At 41.5% G+C, this 9845-nt stretch overlaps 1 pseudogene; it reads left to right on the forward strand.

Moving 5' to 3' along the window:
• The first annotated feature begins 446 nt into the window (after positions 1-446).
• On the forward strand, positions 447-2208 carry LOC148562746 (uncharacterized; annotated as a pseudogene).
• The last annotated feature ends 7637 nt before the right edge of the window (positions 2209-9845 follow it).

Here is a 9845-nt window from a genome sequence, read left to right on the forward strand (position 1 = left end):
GCCTTAAGCTAGTAGCTCCGTTAGTACGTTTGTGCTTCGAAATTCTGTTTTTGAGCTATATCTTTCATCGGGCTTCTAGATTATACTATTATATATATATATATATATATATATATATATATATATATATATATTATGTATGAGTTTAGAACTGTCGTAATCTCTGATTGACCTTGGCTTTACGACGCGAGGTAAGGCTTAGGCTAATTAGGGTGTTACATTTAGTGGTATCAGAGCGGTTCGTCCTCGTGAGCCTGAGGGATGGACCGATTGTGCTTCATTGCATACTCTGTGTGTCTTTTCTTTGATGCTATTAGGTTATCAGTTTGATATATGCATAGCATGCTTGTTTGTGAGTGCCTGTTTGGGATAATTGAAGCACTAAACTTTTGATATTGAGACTGATCACCTTGATATCTATTGTTTGGTGTAGACAGGAATCCTACATGGCTACTCGCGGGCGAGGTCGAACGCGTACACGGGGAAGTAGGAATGAGCAACCAGCTGACAATCACGCCGAATTCATGGCGGCAATGGCGAATCTCGCTAACACCATGGAAGCTAATGCTGCTGCGACTCTGCAAGCAGTGCAGAGATTGGGCCAACCGACTGGGAATGGCAACAGAAATGGGAATGGCGAAGGGAATACCAATGATAATGCTGAGGGTAACGGCGATAACACAGGAGGAGTTCCGATGACCCTGGCGACGTTCCTCAAGGTTCATCCGCCAACTTTCCGAGGATCCACAGATCCTATTGAAGCGGACCACTGGTTCCAGGCTATAGAGCGTGCTTTACAGGCGCAACATGTTCCTCTCAATCAATATGTAGAGTTTGCCGCTTATCAGCTAGCGGGAGAGGCCCAGCCCTGGTGACAAGCTGAGTGTCATTTGCTACAGCTTCAGGATGCCAACATTCCATGGGAGGTGTTCCAAACGGCTTTCTACAAGAAATACTTTCCTGAGTCTGCAAGGGAAGCAAAGGAGATGGAGCTAATGCAGCTGAAGCAAGGTTCCATGTCTGTGGCAGAGTACACCAACAAGTTCGAAGAGCTTTGTAGGTTTTCTCGGGTATGTCTGGGTGACCCGGAGACTTTCGAGAGCTGGAGGTGCATTAAGTACCAAAGGGGCTTGAAGGACAACATTATGACTGCTGTGGCTCCTAGGAGATCCGTGTCTTCTCCGACTTGGTGAACAAAGCAAGGGTAGTGGAGGAGTATGCCAAGACAGTGGCGGCATCTAAGGACACTCATGGAGGGAGCTCTAGTCGTGGGCGTGGCAAGTATTTTCATCCTAGAGGACAAAGCTTCAAAAGAGGGGGATATACTCCTCAAGGCCAAGGGGGCTTCAGAAAGAACAATCAGAATCAGTTTCAGTATGCTAAAGGCAGAGGAAATCAGAGTAAGAGTTCTCCGGATTTAGCTTGTGATCGTTGTGGACGTTTTCACCCTTATGACTCATGTAAGATTGGTTTAGGTGGTTGCTTCAAGTGTGGGTTACCTGGCCACATTGCGAGGGATTGCCCTCGTGGGAGGAATCAGAATGCGGGCCAGAGTCAGCATCAAGGTCGAGTCTTTGCTGTGAATGCCAAGGATGCTTCCAAGGCGGATCCTTTGATGAAAGGTATATGTCTAATTGGTGATAAATCCTCAGTTGCATTATATGATACTGGAGCTTCGCATTCGTTTATTTCATTTGCTAAAGTTGAAGAATTAGGCTTGAAAGTATCAGAGTTACCTTTTGATCTACATGTACATACTCCGCATCAAACAGTTATGACTAGGTCAGGTTGTAGACAAGTAGGTTTCAAGCTTGAGGGTAGAGACTTTGTACACGATTCGATCTGTTTACCAATGGTGGGGCTGGAGATGATTTTGGGGTTTGATTGGTTGTCGAAGAACCGGATTTTGTTGGATTGCTTTGAACGGACAATTCGGTTTATGCCGGAAGGAGAAAATGGAGCAGTGGTAGCTACGGGGTATTACCTGAACTCTGTAATGGTGCATTATAGCGGGGAGGAGTGTCAGGGTTATATTTTGTTGGCTGCTAATGCGTTGGGCGATGTCAAGAACTTAGATCAAATTCCGGTGGTTAGAGATTTTCCAGAAGTGTTCCCGGAAGATATCCCTGAGTTCCCACCTCAAAGGGAAATTGAGTTTGCGATTGAATTGGTGCCAGAAGCCGGACCAGTATCGATTGCACCGTATAGAATGGCTCCTATAGAGCTGGCAGAGCTAAAGACTCAGTTGGAAGAGCTTCTGAATAAGAGGTTCATTCGACCGAGTGTATCACCGTGGGGAGCGCCAGTTTTATTGGTGAAGAAGAAAGATGGAGGGATGCGTTTGTGTGTGGATTACTGACAATTAAATAAAGTGACAGTAAAGAACAAGTACCCGCTGCCAAGGATAGATGACTTGATGGATCAATTGCAAGGAGCTGGAGTGTTTTCCAAGATTGATTTGAGATCCGGTTACCACCAGATAAGAGTGAAGGAAGATGATATCCCTAAGACTGCCTTTAGAACACGCTATGGACACTACGAGTTTGCGGTAATGTCTTTTGGGTTAACGAATGCACCTGCTATTTTCATGGATTACATGAACAGAGTGTTTCGTCCCTTTTTGGACAAATTCGTGGTGGTTTTCATAGATGACATCTTAGTTTACTCTAAGACGGTAAAGGAGCATGAGGAACACTTGAGGATTGTACTGCAAATCTTAAAGGAGCGGAAGTTGTACGCTAAGTTGTCAAAGTGCGAGTTCTGGAAGGAGGAAGTAAAGTTCTTAGGCCACGTGGTGAGTAAGGGAGGAATAGCTGTAGATCCTTCTAAAGTAGAAGCGGTGATGGAATGGGAAAGACCAATGACTGTGACGGAAGTCAGAAGCTTTTTGGGTTTAGCCGGATATTACCGGAGATTTATCGAAGGATTTTCCCGGATTGCGCTACCAATGACAAAGTTGACAAGGAAAGAAGTGCCGTTCGAGTGGACGTCGGAGTGCGAAGAAAGTTTTCAAACGTTAAAGCAGAGATTAACTTCAGCACCTGTTCTAATCCTACCGGAACCGCGTGAACCGTTTGAGGTATATTGTGATGCTTCTTTGAAGGGTTTGGGTTGCGTGTTGATGCAACACCGGAATGTGGTGGCTTACGCATCGCGTCAGCTGAGACCACATGAGGTGAATTACCCCACTCATGACTTGGAATTAGCGGCAATTGTGTTTGCATTGAAGATTTGGAGATACCACTTATACGGAGTAAGGTTTAGCGTCTTTTCTGATCATAAGAGTCTCAAGTACATCTTTGATCAGAAAGAGCTAAATATGCGCCAGAGAAGGTGGATGGAGTTGCTTAAAGATTATGATTTCGAGTTGAGTTATCACCCTGGAAAGGCAAACGTGGTAGCAGACGCTTTGAGTCGGAAATCTTTAACAATTGCTTGGATGAGAATCAAGGAAGAAGAACTAGTGGATAAGTTTGTAGATCTTAAGCTGGATATTAGTGAAGTTGCCGAAAGAGCTTGTTTGAACCAGTTACAGATTTCAAGCACGTTTAAATCAGAAATACAAAGGGCGCAGCAAGATGAGCAGAAGTTTCAGCAATTGTTTCAACCAGTTGGTGATAAGAGACGCGAAGAATTCACTAAGGATGATGAAGGGTTATGGAGATACAAGGAAAGGATTTGCATACCAGATGTTGGGAGTTTGAGGCGAGACTTGCTGTTGGAGGCTCACAACAGTGGGTTTTCTATTCATCCCGGGAGCACGAAGATGTATTATGACTTGAAGAAGATGTCTGGTGGCCGGGGATGAAGGGTGATGTAGCTACAGTGGTATCCAAATATTTGACCTGCCAGAAAGTGAAAATAGAGCATCAAAAACCGTCAGGAATGCTACAACCACTTGAGATTCCTCAGTGGAAGTGGGAAGGAATTGCTATGGATTTTGTTACCAGTTTACCGAGGACTAGGTCGGGGTTTGATGCGATTTGGGTGATCGTAGATCGCTTAACCAAATCCGCTCATTTTCTGCCTATCCGACTAAACTGTTCTATGGAGGAATTGGTAAGATTATACATCAAGGAGATAGTGAGGTTGCATGGTGTGCCGTCAAGCATAGTATCGGACCGTGATCCCCGATTCACATCAAGGTTTTGGGGAGCTTTCCAAAGAGCTTTCGGTACGAAGCTATGTCTTAGTACGGCGTATCATCCACAAACAGATGGACAATCGGAAAGGACTATTCAAACGTTGGAAGATATGCTGAGAGCATGTGTGTTGGATCAACCCGAGAGTTGGGATCGTTACATGCCATTGGTGGAGTTCGCATATAACAACAGCTTTCATGCAAGCATTGGGATGGCTCCGTATGAGGCTTTGTATGGACGAAAGTGTCAGTCTCCACTTTGTTGGTATGAATTTGGAGAAGTAAGTGTTTTGGGTCCAGATTTGATAGCAGAGACTACTGAGAACATTAAGAAGATTCGTGCAAGGATTTTAACTGCCCAAAGTCGACAGAAGAGTTATGCGGATCAGAGAAGGAAACCCTTAGAGTTTGAAGTGGGAAAATACGTATTCCTTAGGGTTACACTGACAACTGGGATTGGAAGAGCAATCAAGACCAAGAATTTGAACCCAAGATATATAGGACCGTTTGAGGTTTTGAAGAGATTCGGGCCGGTGGCATATCAAGTGGCTTTGCCACCTCATCTGTCTAACTTGCATGACGTATTCCACGTGTCACAGCTCCGTAAATACACGTCGGATGCGGCTCATGTGTTGGAGCTGGAATCGGTCAAGTTGAAAGAGAACTTGACTCTCCAAGTGACACCAGTGAGGATCGATGACACTAGTGTGAAGAAGCTGCAAGGAAAGGATGTCCCATTGGTTAAAGTTGCTTGGGAGCGAGTAGGAGTAGAAGAGCACACTTGGGAATTGGAGTCTGAGATGCGAAAGGATTATCCCGAGCTTTTCTCAGGTAATTCAAATTTTGAGGGCAAAATTTCTTATTTGGTGGGGAGAATGTAAGAACCGCAACTAATCAACCGGTTAATTAAGTGATTAATTACCCAAATTAGATTCCAAAAAGTTAGAGAGAGAATTTGGGGATTTAAAGGTGATTTTTGGACTCAGTGAGTCTTTCTGAGTTAGAAAATGTGCTTTCTACGAAAAACCATGAAAAATTACGAACCGGGAGTTGAACCGGTTAAACCGATTCAAATCTGCCTGGTACCGCACGAGAAAAGTGAAAACCGTCAAAAAAAACCTTAGAAAAACATTAGAAATGGAAAACCGGGCTTTAATTTTAAAGATTTGGCCCGAAGTTAGGCCAAACGGGCTAAAAACGCTAACGGGTTGGACCGGGCCCAAGTTGGGCCCAAGCCCAACATATAAATACACTTAAATGAACCCATTTCAGCCACTTTCACCCCCATAACCTAAACACAACAGCAGCTGAAGTGAGGAGAGAGGTGAGAGCTTTTCACCATTGTTACTATTCACTTCAAACTTCCCAAGCTCATATCTTGAGCTACGGAGCTCCGATCGCCGCACCGTTTGCGGCTACGTGACAAATCCCAATTTGACAGTTTATCTTGTATTGAATTTAGGGGATTTTATCACCTTTTACCCACATTTATTCAATGAAATAGCATGGTTTTGTATATTCTCCTTTAATTGTGCTTAAGAGTGAAAACATGCTTTTTTAGGTCTTAAAATAGCTAAATTTAATTCTCCTTGATTCCATTAGATGCCTTGATATGTTTGCTAAGTGATTTCAGATTTAGAAGGCAAAGATTGGATCAAGGGAATGAAGAAAGAAGCATGAAAAGGTGGAGAACTCATGAAGAAATGAAAGAACCGGAAAGCTGTCAAGCCGACCTCTTTGCACTTAAACGACCATAACTTGAGCTACAGAGGTCCAATTGATGCGGTTCCAGTTGGGTTGGAAAGCTAACATCCGGGGCTTCGAAATGATATAAGATTTGCCATAGTTGCTACACGTATGGTGGCGCGCACGCGCAAAGTACGCGCACACGTCGTTGCTGCCACCTAGTTCACTTAAAGCAAAACGTGGCCAGCGATTTTAGAAGCCTTGTGGGCCCAATCCAACTCATTTCTGATGCTATTTAAGCCAAGGATTGAAGGGGAATCAACATACTTTCATACTTTACTTTTACTTTTAATCATTAGTCATAGTTTAGTTTTAGAAATAGTTAGAGTTAGAGAGAGAAGCTCTCTCTTCTCTCTAGAATTAGGATTAGGAATTAGGGTTAGATTAGGATCTCATAGTTCTAGGTTTAATTCAAGTCTCCTTCTACTTCTACCTTCAATTGATGATTGCTACACTTTGGTTCTTCTCTCTATCCCTATTCTCTTGTTGTAATTTCTCTTATTTTGTTTCTAGGTTTTGTAATTGAGATACTCTTGTTCTCTTTATTTTCTTTCAATAATGCAATTTGAGGTCATTCATGATAATTGTGATTTTCTTGATTGTTGTTGTTAATTCTTTACATTCAATTGTAGTTAGAATTCATTCTTGTTGTGATTGACTATACTTTTCTTTTGTGCCTTCCAAGTGTTTGATTAAATGCTTGGAAGAATGTTAGACTAGAATTTTATGTTCTTGGCTTGAGAAGGTAACTTAGGATTTCTTGAGTCACTAGTGTCCGATTGATTGATAGTTGATAGCCATTAACTCTATCCTTCATTAATCCAATTAGTGGAAAGCTAGGACTTATGGACTAGGATTGATATAACTCACTTGACTTTCCTTTGTTAATCGATTTAAGGATGACTAAGTGGGATTAATCCTTGCAACTACCATACTTGTGGCTAGTGATAATGATGAAGACCCTTGACAACCAAACCTTGCCAAGACCATTTTGTGAATAAAGTTTTCCTACCATTTACTATTCACATTCCTCATCCACAACCCCAAAATAAACAAGTCTATAACCAATAACAAGAACACTACCCTGCAAGTCCTTTGAGAGACGACCCGAGGTTTAAATACTTCGGTTTATAGATTTTAGGGGTTTGTACTTGTGACAAACAAATTTTTGCATGAAAGGATTATTGTTGGTTTAGAAACTATACTTCAACGAGATTTCATTTGTGAAATTCTAAACCGTCAAAAATCCGTTCGTCAAAATGGCGCCGTTGCCGGGGACTTGCAATGGTGTTGTGTTATTGGTTATTGTACATATGTGAATATTGTGAATAGGTTTATCTTTTGTTGTTTCTTAATTTTTGTTAGTTTTATTTTGTTCTCTCATTATGAATTCTCACCACTTTGGCTTTGAGTTTGGTTATAAGCGCGTTGTAGGAAATGTGGACTTTAATGGCAACATGTACCATGGATGGAACCAACAAAGATGGGAAGAGCCTCAAGGAATTGATCACTCCTATTGGCAACAACCTCCGGATACTTATAGGTATAATTTCCATCCTAATGCATGCCAACTTAGCGGCTATGATGATTCTTTTTGTGACACTCAACAACCACCATCATATGCCTATGAATCTCATCCTCAACATGAACCTCAACCATTCTCACAAGCCTTTCATCACCAAGCACCACCCTATGATCCATATCCATCATATAACCAATCATCCATACCATATTTTTATGGCCATTATGAGCAAGAACCTCTAGAATCACCACAACCATATCAAGATTACTCCCAAGAACCACCTCAATACTCATCATCTCCATACCTTGACCAAGAAGAACCACCTTCCTACTATGAATCCTCTCTTCAAAATAATGAACCTCCATATTCACCCCAAGCCCCAATAGACGAGCCTCTCACTTTGTTACTCCAAGGACAAGAAGCCATGAAGCGGGATACACTTGAGTTTGTGACCAATTTGACCAAGGTGGTGCACACTTTAGCCCACCAATGCTTGAATACTCAAGGTACCTCCGTGACCACATGTGAGAAGTCAAAAGAAGAGCAAAGCATGAATGAGAAATTGGAAAATTCGGTGGAAAAGGAGGAGTCAAATTTTGTGTTGGAACAATTGGAGGAGCCTATGCTCATTGAAGAAAAGGAAGAGGTGGTTGAAGATTTAGGAGATGTTGAAAGTCCAAGGGAATGTAGCATCATGGAGAACTCTTCCAAGAAGCTTGATATTGATGTTGAGGAGGGTGCGCAATCTCCAAGGCATACCGTCGTCGGAGACTTGGAAGAAGTTTATCAAGAAATGGATTCAATCATAGCTGAATTGCTCTCTACAATGGAATCCTCACCCGTTGGACATGGAGTTGAAATTATAGAAGAGTGTGCACAACCTCCCAAGGAAGATGAGAAGGGCATGGTGTATATTGAAATTGAAGGATATGAAGAGGTTGATCAAGAGATGACCTCATTCATCAATGAATTTCTATCCAAAATTGAATCGCCTCTCATTAAACAAGATGAAGTTCTTGAAGATAACACCAAGCCAAGTAAAAGGGAAAAGGTTGAAATTGAAGAAATTTGTCAAGAGGTGGAAATACACAAAGAAGAGCACAAGGAAGTAGACCTTGCATTGTCTAAGTGTGGGGAAGCCCCTCTTCCCGAGTCACCATTCAATACAACATTCAAGTGGGTAAAACTCTTATCCCTTAGCTTTAATTTCTCACTTGAATATGGTTTAATTGAAAATGATGGTCAACTTAGAGCTCTTTGTGGAGTTAAAAGTATAAGAGAGTTGTGCAGTAGATGGAAACATCATTCTAAGCTCATGATGGTTGTAAGCTCAACATTCAAGAACAATGGTTGGTGTAGAACCAAATTGCATGGGTCTAGGAAGTTGTTTGGAAGCTTCTTTGAGAATTCTACATGTCAACCACACTTATGTCAACCACCCGGAAAGAAAATGTATGAAGATCGAATCGAAGATGGGTGTGAAGATAAGATATGGGATCCCGGTTCGCTATGTAAAGACCAACTATGGGGACTCATATCTTGGGTAGAACTTTGCCCAAGTTTGATGAATATGGTTGGAAATTCTGTCAACCAATTGAGGAGTAAAGATCCTTGGAGATTCAAGGATGAGTACAAACATAAGCCACCATGACAATGAGCCCCTCAAAATGTCCAACTTAAGGACTTAAACTAAAAGTGCTAGGTGGGAGACACCCCACCATGGTAAACTCTTTCCTTCCTCTTTTAGTTTTGTTTAATAAGTGATTTGAGTTGCCATTGTAGGTAGATTTTCATTTCATATTGATTTGTTTGTAAAGATTGGTTGTTAGTATGTTGTATTCATTAGTAGTAGATGAATAAATCCTAAAATCAAATTGCATTTTTGTGAATTGTTTGATATTTGATTGAATAAAGAAGAGTTTTGGACATTATAGGGAGCTCTTGGGCATTTTTCTGCTCTTTGGGCAAAAAAAAAAAAAAAAAAAAAAAGGCCATCGGCGCGTAAGCACGCTGTGCGCGCGGGCGCACATTGCACTTCCGCAACTTCTGGTACAAAAACCAGAGAGTTGTGCGCGCGTTGTGCCAGCATTGTGCTTGGAGCACAAGCTCATCCACGCGTAAGCGCGCTGTGCGCGCGCGCGCGGATTTGCACCCTGTTTTTCTCCGCCCTCCTTTCTCCTTCTTTCCTCTTCTCTTCTTCTTTCTTTCTCATTTTTTTCTTCTTCCTCTCTTGAAAGATTTTTTTTTTTCTTTTCTCTTTTAATATAAATAAAAAAAAATTTTTTTTTAATAATAAAAAAAATATAATAATAAATAAATAAATAAAATACTAAAAAAAAAATTTTTTTTTCTCTTCTTCCATTTTCTTTTGTCTATTACATTTGCATACTTTTATTCTTTGCATTTTAATTCTATTTGTTCTCCTTTTATTTTCTA

Source organism: Arachis ipaensis, chromosome B6 (genome assembly GCF_059453495.1).
Source record: "Arachis ipaensis isolate K30076 ecotype BB chromosome B6, ASM5945349v1, whole genome shotgun sequence".
Lineage (NCBI taxonomy): Eukaryota > Viridiplantae > Streptophyta > Magnoliopsida > Fabales > Fabaceae > Arachis > Arachis ipaensis.